The 12,158-nt window shown below is 46.8% G+C and overlaps 1 protein-coding gene across 2 annotated transcripts in view; it reads right to left on the reverse strand.

Annotated features, from left to right (window-relative positions):
- RALBP1 (ralA binding protein 1) overlaps positions 1-9,553 on the reverse strand; it is a 34,618-nt gene extending 25,065 nt beyond the window's left edge. The window contains exon 1 of one of the 2 annotated variants that reach the window (XM_040550033.1): positions 9,400-9,553. The gene's annotated coding sequence lies outside the window, so the exon portion shown is untranslated. Of the gene's footprint in view, positions 1-9,365 lie in introns of both variants that reach the window. The other variant, XM_040550034.1, reaches the window with a different exon arrangement.
- Positions 9,554-12,158: the final 2,605 nt, after the last annotated feature.

Below are 12,158 nucleotides of genomic sequence, written 5' to 3' on the forward strand. Positions count from 1 at the left end.
GGTCCCTTCCAGCTCGGGATATTCTGTGATTTCAGTTTTAAGCATTTCTGATATCCTTTCTAGAGCACCTACAGACTGAATAGGATGGATCACACAATGGAGAACCAGAACCCAGTTTTCCAACCAGGCCATAACTCCGCACGCTCAGTTCTGTCACCCAATTCAAAAACCTATGGCCCAGAGTCTAAATCCGACCCCCCCCCCTTTTTTTTAAATACTGCAAATGACAAGCGTAAACAGCAAGTATAACAGACACTTCGCTTTGGCTTGAACCTCGGTAACAAGCCTGGGACATGCCTACACACCAGAAATACGCAATAACACACTGGCATATCTGCTACAACAGTAATTCGCCTGGCAAAAACAGCAGCAGCAGCGGCGCAACAGCACCCCGAGGCCCCTGCCAGCAGCTCTGTGGAAGCCCTGGGAACACCCTCAACTCACACACACACACAGGCAGACGCCAATGCCGCTGCACGTGCACCGACACCTTTCTTACCCATGCCAGTTACAAGGAAACCAGGACAGGCGTGCCCCCCTGCGAGCATCTCGCCATTTGTGTCTGCTGGTTTGTCCGCTGAAAGCCATGTGCTACCGCACAGTACGCCTTGGTAGAGACAAAGCCTGGCTATACTGCACAACCCTGCTTAATATGTAGAGGAAGCAACAAAGAGCACATATGCTGCACGAAGCACTGCATGCTTAATTCAGACGGTGTCGCTTTTCAACCCACTGCTGAGAGACTGTCTTTTAGACTGGATGTAGAAAAATCAATTAGAAGCACCGCGCTTCTTCGCTGAATTGACTGAATTTTGATCATTACCTTAACCCACTGAATTTTCAAACAGCATTATGTTCATTTTACACAAGTCATTTCAGAACCACACAATGGTTGGGTTGGAAGGGACTTTAGAGATCACCTGGTTTCAACCCTGGTAGGAGGGAACACCTCCTGCCAGACCAGGTTGCCCAGAGCCCCATCCAGCCTGGCCTTGAACACCTCCAGGGATGGGGCATCCACAGCTTCTCTGGGCAGCCTGTGCCAGGGCCTCACCACACCCTCTGGGTGAAGAACTTCTTCCCTATGTCTAATCTAAATCTCCCCTCTTTTAGCTTAAAGCCATTCCCCTTTTTCTATCACTCCTCTCCCTGGCAAAGAGCCCCTCCCCAGCTTTCCTGTAGGCCCCCTTTAGGCACTGGCAGGCCACTGTAAGGTCTCCGTGGAGCCTTCTCTTCTCCAGGCTGAACAACCCCAACTCCCTCAGCCTGTCTTCATAGGAGAGGTGCTCCAGCCCTCTGATCATCCTTGCGGCCCTCCTCTGAACTCGCTCCAGTAGGTTCATGTCCTTCTTGTGCTGGGGGCCCCACAGCTGAATGCAGAGCTCCAGCTGGGCAGAGCAAGAGCAGAGCAGAGGTGGAGAATCACCTCCCTCGCCCTGCTGGCCACGCTGCTTTTGGTGCAGCCCCGGATACAGTTGGCTTTCCGGGCTGCAAGCACACACTGCCAGCTCATGCTGAGCTTCTCATCTACCAATGGCCCCTGGTCCTTCTCCTCAGGGCTACTCTCAACCCATTCTCCACCCAGCCTGTATCTGTGCTTGGGATTGCCCTGGTCCAGGTGCAGGACCTTGCACTTGGCCTTGTTGAACTCCATGAGGTTCGCACATGCCCCTCTCCAGCCTGTTCAGGTCCCTCTGGATGGCATCCCTGCCCTCCTGCATGTCAGCCACACCACTCAGCTTGGCGTCACCGGCAAACTTGCTGAGGGTGCACTCACTCTCACTGTCCCCTGTCACCGACAAAGATGTTAAATAATAATCCTTTAACTGGCAGGTCAGCGTTAATGTTTGTCTTACCGAGGACGAATATTCAGTTCTGAGGCCTATCATTCCCAGAAATAAGCATTTCCTAAAAGTAAAAATTATGCCATACAAACCTTTAGTGTTAAAACTGCGAAAAGTAAGTTTCTTGAGCTTTACATTCAATTTTTGCCACCATGTATTGAACACAAGAAGAGTTATATAAATTACAAGCTGTCACTTGAACTGACAACTCCATAACCTAACTAGAAACTAAAAACAGCTTTACTTGGATGCCTTCAAAATGTGACACATGACACGGATGATCAGTTTCTATGGATGATTTTTTTCACCCTTAAAGCCCTGCATGATCCAATATAATTCAAGCGAATCACATCCAACTTTTGGTGAATATGAAAAAAGAACTGTGGTGGTTGCTCGTTCTGTAGCAGCAGAAGGGAAAAGCAAAGATAGATTCTGATGCAGAGAAACTGGTTGTATAACAGCTTCTCTGACCATTTTTTTTTTTAAACTATTTACTAATTTTGTGTCTCAGCCAAAACCAAAGAAGATGCAGATAAAGAGTCCTGTGTAGTAGCAAGGTAACATCAGCAGCTACTGACCCTGACACCAAAGTTAATGAAAAACCTCCCATCCTGCCTTCACCAGGCATTGCAGTACCCCCATAATCCACTACAGACTGGGCTGCACTCAAATGTTTTCCCAACCTAACTGTAATGGATAGAGTGGGATTCTTCTGCGTTCCCAGCACAGCAGTTTTAGCAAAACCTTACTTCTCAAGCAGTTCTATCCACCAAAACAATTTTTTTTTTCTGATATAGCCCATTTCATTTGGAGATCTGCATTGAGTCACGCCAACAAAGCAAGTGTTTCATCGACCCGTGTTACATCTACAGGAGCGCAAGCTGCTGAAATAGAGGCCAATGCCTATCGTACAGATCCTATACGTAAAAGAAAATGATCTTTTTTAATTAATTTGGTTTAGGAGTTTCTCCACAAAAAACAGGACCACACGATCTCCTCTTTTCAGGCATATTCCCATTAATGCCAACGTCAACTCTTCATCAAGACCACGTGAAGCATTTAGCCTTTATGTAAACCTACAAATTTTGCTATTTTGTTCGGTATCCTACCTAGAGTTGGAACTGATGAATTCTGTTTTGCACCTCTGCCCCAGATTCGCCCACCACCCAAGAGGAAAGTCGATTTAAATATGTGTAAGCTCAGCAGATTGTTACTTCTGATTAACATCACCACCCCCAGGGCGGAGATGTTGCAAAGTGCCCCGAGCACTGCCAGCGCTCCCCAGCGGGTATGGGGCAAGGTGGGGCACCCCGCCGTGTGGGGCGGCAGCTGGGCTCTGGAGCACCTGTGTGCAGCCAACAGCCCGCGGCAGGGACCAAGCTCCACGGAGGGGAATGGGGAAGGTGCCTTGAGCCCGCTTCCCACTGCTCCAACAGCAGCCGTACCCTGCAATACTCACAAGTCTTCGTAGCCAGGCAGCCTTACAAGAAAAGGCATACGAAACATCAGCTTTCTACAAAAACATACAGCATCTTTAAACTTTCAGATTAAATTCACATGCATTTGCTAAAACCAGCTCCAGAGTATGATAAAACAAGCTTCAACTAAAACCAGCTCCAGGGTATCATTAAAAAACCCCGACATTACCCCACCAAATGCACAACAATTGCTGTTTTCAACTTGATTACTAAATATAATAAAAATGAATGGAGTAACTACACAAGTAGACGCTAAAACGGGGCATGTCCCACCTCTGGCCAAGAAGTTCATTATCGCTCAGCACAGGACAGAACAAGGTCTGAGTGCCCTTCCCGCACCTGCTGCGTAGCCCTGCCTACACAACAAGTCACGTTACTTTAAATAAAATTAGTGTAGGTACTTTAACGGAAGCCCTGCTATACACAGGCCAAAATAGCGTCATCCTCCCCCCACCTCAAAAAGAAAATAAAACTGCCTCAGCTGGTATAAGGCATTTTTAAGAGCGGTAAAATCCTCGCTGTTTAGGGCTAAAAAACACCTAACATGAATTACCTGTGAAAAATACAGATCTGTAACTGACTGCCTTAATGACACACAGTAACTACAAGCTTCCGTGTGACGTACAGTTGTGTATGCGTTAGATGCTTTCAAAGTCTGGCTGAAATAGCGTATTAAAAACTTACTTGTGAAAGAAGAACTTAGGAAGAACCAGTGACCAAAATAAAGCTGAACCATGAGAGAGAAAGGTAAGCCAGGTCACCGTGAAATTGTCAGCACACAAAAGGACTACTGAAGGGAACAACAGATGCAACTTCTCTTTTTTTTTTTTTTTTTTTTTTGGTAGAGGATTTTGGCACATTCGAAGATAAGTTTGCAATAGTCGTTGCCAGAAAATTAGTTCTTTTTAATTATCTTTGTTGTAGAACTTGATTTCAATCTACGCCTACGTGTGACATTAATGCACATTAATGCACTGAGCCATCTAGACAACAAAATCAGAACTGCATATATTCATCACTTCCTCCTTCACCTGGAAAGTTGAGTTTCGGTTCTTTTAAAATCATTTTCAGAACAAGACACAAAAAACCACTTGATCACATGAGTTCAATACGTTTTGGAGAACTGCAAACCCAAATTTCTGGATTAAAACTTCAGAAGCATGACCTGCGAAAAATCCTTTCATTTAAGATTAGCTGTCCTATATTTCTAGCCCATTCAATCAATTAAAATATCCCATCAAATATGAAAAGCTCTTTATACTGTCTGAAAAAAAAACAGCATCATTTCTGAAGAAGCCTCAAGTGAAAATAAAAAGAGGAGGGTGTCAGAAAATACTTTTTTTCACATTCAATTAAAAGAAGAAGATATTTTAGGCTTTATACAGACTGGTATTATGCTTTTATATAACAGTTTGTTCTCAATATTAAAGCCACAAATATAGCAAAATATCTGCAAATTTACTACGTTCTATCAGGCAACATTACTGAATATACAAACGTAAGTGAAAGCCATGTATTGGAGAGAGGAAAAAATAATCATGCAATTCCATATTAACAGGGTAGAAAAACACTACTAATACCACGGAGTAAGAGAGTTTTGTTGCTGGCATGTTTACCTGTGGACTTTGCATTTTGCATTCGATGTACTTCTTGCTAATAAAAACCAGTGAAAATTTGTTTCATTGCAACATCCAAAAAAATGTTGCTCCGTGACTGGTGATGTGAATTTATGTTTAAAACACACCTGGACAGGCTAGAAATGTGAAGAGAGCAATAAGCATAATTACCAGGGTAAGTTAAATATTAAATTTCACAGGTTATTATAGAAAAAAAACAACATTAAAATTGCAGCTTCTAATTTGAGGTGCAACTCCTATTTTAAAAAGTTGGGTATGGTTTTAAAGAGAAGAGATGTTTTTGCAAAAATCTTACTAATTTTTCTGTGAAAAAGGCAAGCTGCAATTTCTGTCAGTGTGATAGCTCTTTTTCCAGAGGTGTCAGGTTAACAGCACCGCTATCATATACGGTGGTTTTAAAAACCCTTTTTCCAGCTCAAGCTATGGTTGCACCACAGCTCGATGTTCAGTCCCAAGAGCTCCTTCCTGCCAGATGTCTTTTTCCCAGCATGAAGCTCAGTTATTCTTAATATAAAAGCCCTGGGATGCCACCAAAGCTGTAAAACAGGAACTGAATTTTGTTACTGACTTAATCTAGATCATATACACAGAAACGTGAAATTTTTCAGACTATGGAGGACAAAAATATACAGATAAAATGCATTTTTGTTTCACAGCTACATGAATTAAGCGAGTAGTGTTTTACTAACTACTATCAAACGTACAAAACAGCAACACGAGACCAGATTTACTTGGCTTAAAATCATTTTCATTTCGGTCCAAAGTTGCACCCACTCTGCACTCTTCCTCTGCAGCAGCCCCCTGGCCCCGTCCCTCCTCAGGCAAGCAGCCAGCGCTCATCCCTTTCTTCCCCTGTACGCCTCCAGAGACCAAACCAGCCAGTCCGAAAAAGCTCAGCTCCTTGTGAGCAAGGTGAATAAAGGCAGTGTGGAAATGAGAAAGCTGCCGCTACTACTTCCAAAGCTGCCCCTTCGGTCGCACTGAAGTAGAGGGCAGCAGACAGTTGTACAAGGACACCTTTCCCCCAGAAGCTAAAACTGTGCGTCTCTACACACTGAGGCAAGGGCTTCCCCAGCTTTGTTCTTGGTGCTGGTATATAGCTGGCAGAAATCAGTCAGCCATTCCTCCTTTCCTCCAGGAAAGACAGCAGTCTGGATGGAAGCAAGCTAGGGACTGCCCACGAGGTCATACCAAGAACTATAATCCTTCTTTTTAAGAAGTTCCAGAGCTGAATCGATCGCTTAAGGTCTACACATTTTCCTAGCACTTGAAGGAAGCGGACAGATGACAAACTATTAAGGGTGCACCAACGAGGATGAAGTGACTTCAATCACTTCCTTCAATTATTAAAATAACAACACAGCAATGACACGATTAATTCTGTACATAGAAGACTACACCGCTTGATTATTTAAAACTAAACATTTTCTCTACCAACGCTAATGCTAACTACGTTACATACCACGATCATCTGAACTATTCTAATTATTCAGACTGATATTATTATTGTTTGAACAACCGGTGAGAACCAGTTTGTTTATTCATTATTTATTTCTTTGTTATTTTAAAATTCTGTACCCATTAAGCAATTAGTTGCCATTTTTTATTCAGGATCTTACGTCAAGCTGCTTCTGGAAGAAACTGGGACTTGCTCAAGAACATAACTGTTTATTATTTGCATTTTTCTTTGCTTGGTATTACAGAAGCTATGCGAGAAAAAAAAAACAACCATGTTCTCTATTTAAATACATCTTACGTACCAAAGGAAACACTACTGGCTGTGAGCTGATCGCTCCTGAACATTGCGATCTCGTGTCTTTGAATTGGTAGATCTCAGTCTCGCACACATACTTGGAATTCATAGATAAGATAAGAAAAAACAAAGCTGCTGTTTTTTCAATTCACAAGGAATAATAAACGACACCTAGAACTCCTATTACATCTCCCAAAGGCTTTTTGTAAGACACGTTTTGTTTAGCTGTTAACTGTGGTTTTTATCTCCCTAATAAATTACACTGCCCTCTGAAGCCACTCTACTGTTTCTTCATCTCTTTCACAAATTCTTCCACACTAGTTCAAAACTGTCACGATACTTTATTTGTAAAACCTAAACCAAGGATGCTTCCTGGTACGTTATCTCCGCGCAACAAAAGCGAGCAATCTCTCATTTCTCTGGATCCGTTCCAGCTGAGCGCTCTGCACTGGCTCCCCACCCGTCCCGAGGCAGTTGTACATCCCTCCCCGGAGCACTGCCCCAGGAAAGCAGCCACCCCTTTTATTCCGCAGCCTGAAGAGAAACCTGGAGGAATTTGCACGGGATCCCTGCTGTCACTCAGCCTCAGAGGCGACTCGTTTCCTCCCACCACCACCACCACCATCCTCACCCTGCTGGCTTCTACCACGGCAGGCAGGGGACAATTGCTACCTGAGCACTGCTCACCTCTCGCCACCACACGCCCGGCGATCCAGCCTAAGCTCCTGCAGGCTACTCCCAGCCCAACGACACGCTCGGTTGATTTTGTTGTTGTTGGTTTGGTTTTTTGAAGCAACAATTTGCAAATTATGGTCCGCAAGACGCTGGTGAGTTGAAGAAAGCTGACGAATTCTTTAGGTGAAAATCTGAAGCTGACATATGGCAAACCATGACTATTTTTAAAGGTTGTGAGTCATTCACTGATTCAAAATAATCAGATGCGCTAGTTCAGAGAAAAGCTTAGCAGATTATACCAAACATACAATTAAATGGAGATAAATGTCATACTATACTTTATTTTGACATTTTGAGGCCAGCTACATGACACCAAGCTTTACAGAAAGAACCTAAATTTGCATTTGTTGGTATTTATTGCTAAACAACAGCATCTTCCCTTTTTTCTCTGAAATAGCTTGTCAGAAATAGCAGCGTGTGCTGAAAAAAACATTCAAAGCCTTGCTGTAAGAAAACACAGCCGAAACACTTTAGGGAAGTGCCTAAACGGGAGATCAGAACCCCAACGTGCTAGGTGCATACGTGCACCAGTCTAGCTTCACCTACCCCTACGCAGCTAAGCCATGCAGCTCTGAAGCGAGCAGGCAGTCACTGCAACGCCAGGACTACGCATTCCAGCATGGGCACTCACAAATAGAAATGGAAACAAGGCACCCTGTAGAAGAAACCTTTCCCCTGTACAGCCATAATCACACAAGGGCTTCTACAGTGAGATTCTTATTCTTCGAGAAAAATAGCATCTCCTCTATCCCCCCAAAGCACCTTCATTCACGGTGGAATAATGCCAGAATGATATTGTATTAGAACTTCAAGGCAGCCATTCCTACCTTCTATTTCATATACGACAAGATTAAAGAACACAGCTGAGTTTCCCTAGCACAGACAACTCCAAGCTCCCTGCTTCTCCTTAATACATAGCCTCTTTCCAACCTAGCTACCTGAACACTGCAGCAGGGCTTTTTGCTAAATTTCAATCACCTCAAAGTAGTAAACACTCAAACCCCATGACAGTTTGCAAGCTTTTTTTTCCCATTTCACTTCTCTGTAGAAGAGAACCCCTCAAGAGCACGTGTTGCAATGACTGTACAAGATTATGCTAAAATGATCTGAAGGAAGTGTACGCCATGTTTCATCAGCAACTATGTGTAACAACATAAAAAATTTATTCAAAGGGAACCTCTCCCCAATTTTTTTAAGCTCCCTCATGAACGTGAATCACTACAATCCTGGATCATATCCCCCAGGGCCTTACTATCACCCTTAGAAGGGTGCATGACAGGCGGAGAGTCATGGTGAGCTGGTCACAGAAAGGCTTGGGTTGGAAGGGCGCTTAACGACCAGCTGGTCCAACCTCGCTTTCCAGGTGAGAAACAGGTATAAGGATGCCATTACGGCTGGCTTGCTGTGCTGGAACGAAAAAATTTACACAAATCCACCTCTTTTATGCGACTTCCAGACAGGCCTTGGCTTGTTATTACTCCTCATTAAGACGACCACCAACCCAAGGACAACAAGGGGGGGGACACACAACGTTTTCACGGATAGATACCCTACAAATACCCAGCGTGGCCAGGCTGGTTTCACCACACACAAGCGCTTCGGGAGCTGCCCTGTCAGGCTCCCACGACCCCCCTCAGGGCACCCTCACCCCACCCGGGCACAGAGCAGCACCGCGGGCACCCCCCCCGCACCCCCGACCCCATGTGAAGGCAGCCGAGCAGCCAGCAGCCCCCACAGCCCCCCGGGGCCCGAGGCCGACCCCCCCCTTCCCGTGGACCCCTCATGAGGTGCGTGTGTGGTGGCGCGGCCCCCCCCCCCCTCCACCAGCAGCCGTTAACGGCCGGGGGGGAGGGGGCTCGCGCCGCCCGTTACCCCCCCCCCCCCCCAGCCCCGGAAGCGGCTTCCTCGGCGGGGTTACCGGCGTTAGCGGGGCTCCCCCCGCAGGCACTGACCGTCGGGGTCCCGCTCGCCGGCGCAGCGGCTCCACCCGCGGCGCCCATCCCGGCCCGGCCCTGCCCCGGCCCCGGCCCCGGCCCGCAAGGACGGCTGAGGAGCGGCGCGAGCTCGCCCACCGCGCACGCGCCGCCGCCCTCGCGCCGCCGCCGCCGCTCGGGGCAGCGGCTCCCGCCGCCGCGCGCATGCGCGGGGAGCCCCCCCCCCTCCGGGAGGGGGGTGCGGGGAGTGGAGAAGGGAGGGGGGAGGGAGCGAGCTGCGCACGCGCCGGATAGGGGGATGAGGGGTGGTGGGTCCCGCGCGCGATGCATGGTGGGTGTTGTAGTTCTATCTGGAGGCATGCCGGAAGGGGTGGTGGAGCGGCTTACCGCTGCCGGACTACAACTCCCAGATGGCTTCGTGGTCCCCTCATGCCCAACGCCCCGTAACCGCCGCGCCGGGCGGGAGGCGCCTGGCTGGGGGTGCTGGGCGTGAGAGGCGCGGCGGTGCTGAGGGGGGGAGCTGGGTGGGCTCGTAGGGTTTGCTCTAAACCGCTGGCAACGGCGGCCGCCCCACGGCTCTTTCGAGCAGTTTTACAAATAAATGTGTCCGTTGGTAACGGTTACAGCAGCACGCGACCGAGCCCTGTGTGATTTAAAGCCCTTAACGTCTGTAACGGCACAAGCCCCAACCACACGGAGCACACCCGACGCAGCACCGGGGGTGCTCCCATCCTGTCCTCCTCCTGGGTGGCAGTGCCACAGCCACAGCTCGGAGGGGAGGAGCCGCCTACTTGGGCTTCATCTCGTACAAGACAGTTCATAATACAGTAACTTGAGCCGTTACCAGCCTGTCTTTGCCATTCGGCAGGACACGAGAAAACGGAGAGGCGCTCTGCATGGAGCTTGAGGCGATCAGTGCCAAGAACCATCTCCAGCTCAACGCGCATCCTGTTTGCAGAGATGCTCAAAGGAATTTTATACTCTTTGTCTCCTAATAGGAGTTTCTGTTATGTTAAGCACCTGCGGATCTTGAATCCTTTTCAGGATTCCTAACCAACAAGGGAATTTGTCTCAGTAAGAAGCCGTCCGGTTCATTCCCACAGCCTCAGCCGTAATCCCCGGGCTATTGGACACATTAATACAGTGGCAGCGTGCCACCTGCTTCATTTATTCACTTGAGATTCAATGCTTCTTAGTCCCTGTCAAATGGGCTCTTTGTGCAACCTTCTGCGGTAATGTAAAAGGTCCCCCACAGGAATTTGTGCTATTCAGTAGGAAATACAAAGGGGAGGGTTGTAAACACTCCGATTAGTGTTGGAGCACAGAGATATTGTCTCCACAACATATTACATAACCGTGCAACTTCCAATTTACCTCCTCCCTTCCCGAAGAAGCAGTTTAACAGCAAGTACTTTCTGGTTTATTTAACTTAACATCGCAGCTAACGTTTTGGGGGATTTCTGCCGGGCCAAGGCTGTATTACTTCTGGCAGCAGAAGGGAGAGGGAGGTTACTTCGGTAACATCCGAAGTCATTTGAGATGATTGCCTGTGAGGATCTCCACTTGGAGTGACGGTCGCCAGAGGCTCTCAGCTCTGAAGAATAAGCATTATCAGCGGCTGTTGCCAACACAAGTTCACACACAATGGGCCCATCAGCTAATGAACACGGAATGAATCCTCTCCCATTTTTTGATGAAGACAAACAAGAGATTGTGAGCAGAGCTTAGAATACCAATTTCCTGCCATGGGAAATACATTTGGCCAACTTCTGACTTTACAAAACTCATTGTGGTCTGAAGCCTGCTTACACAGGCTTACACAGACAGAGGCACGTTCTTACCCTACACACCCTGCATTTACTCCTCCTAAACTCGTACTGTTTTAAGGACAAAGTCAAGCAAAGATGGCAAGCTCTCTGCTTTGACATTTGTCTTGCTGCTGTACCTGAGCCTCTTACGTGTAATGAAATAATTTTTGTCAGAAAAAAAGGGGAGGAAAAAAAGCACAGCTGTGTAGATAAGTAATTCCCTGCCATTTTCTCTCAGTTACAATACCTCTTCAAGAAAGCCAGCTCGGTGGTTGAGGTTGTCTGTTTATTTGTGAAAGATAATGACTTCTTCTGATCGTCAGTCTGAAGTAGTCCCTCAGAAGCCATTTTAATATCTGAGGTTCTAAGTTTGTCCAAAGTTAGTTAGAAAAAAAATGCCCCTTTGAACAAGATGGCTCCTGCCAAATACGATCAGCTTAATAGTTAAAGCATGTTCAGTGGTTCACTGGCACTTGGTCTGTGTGGTCGGATCTGCTGGTACCACAGATGAACTCCGCAGGAAATAAAGCGCTGTGAAGTCTTTTTTGCTTACACAACTAAAAGAGCTTTGCACACAGTGGAAAGTACCAGATAACTTCCAGAAATCAATTCTATTTCATGACCAAAGGCCAAAGCAAGCACACTCATTTTAGTGCAGAAACCATCAATCTTCCTTCCTTGACTAACCACATAATTGAATTGAAAGCTGAACTTGGTGTCGTCACGAAACACCCGTTCCTTCAAAGGTGAAGAAAAACTGGCAGAACTTGAAAGAAGGGCCCGTGCTCCCCACGGCCTCCGTTTCTCCCAGTCCTGACTGCACCACGACTTGGTTTCAATGGGGAAGGGGGGTGATGAAAAATGCTCACTCAAAACCCCCAGAGGGTGCCTGTCCAACTCCCTTGAGAGTTATGGAGGTACACTATTTTAAGGTCTTTGCAATAAGAAATAAAAATACCTAAGCATGAG

Source organism: Cygnus olor, chromosome 2, assembly GCF_009769625.2.
Source record: "Cygnus olor isolate bCygOlo1 chromosome 2, bCygOlo1.pri.v2, whole genome shotgun sequence".
Lineage (NCBI taxonomy): Eukaryota > Metazoa > Chordata > Aves > Anseriformes > Anatidae > Cygnus > Cygnus olor.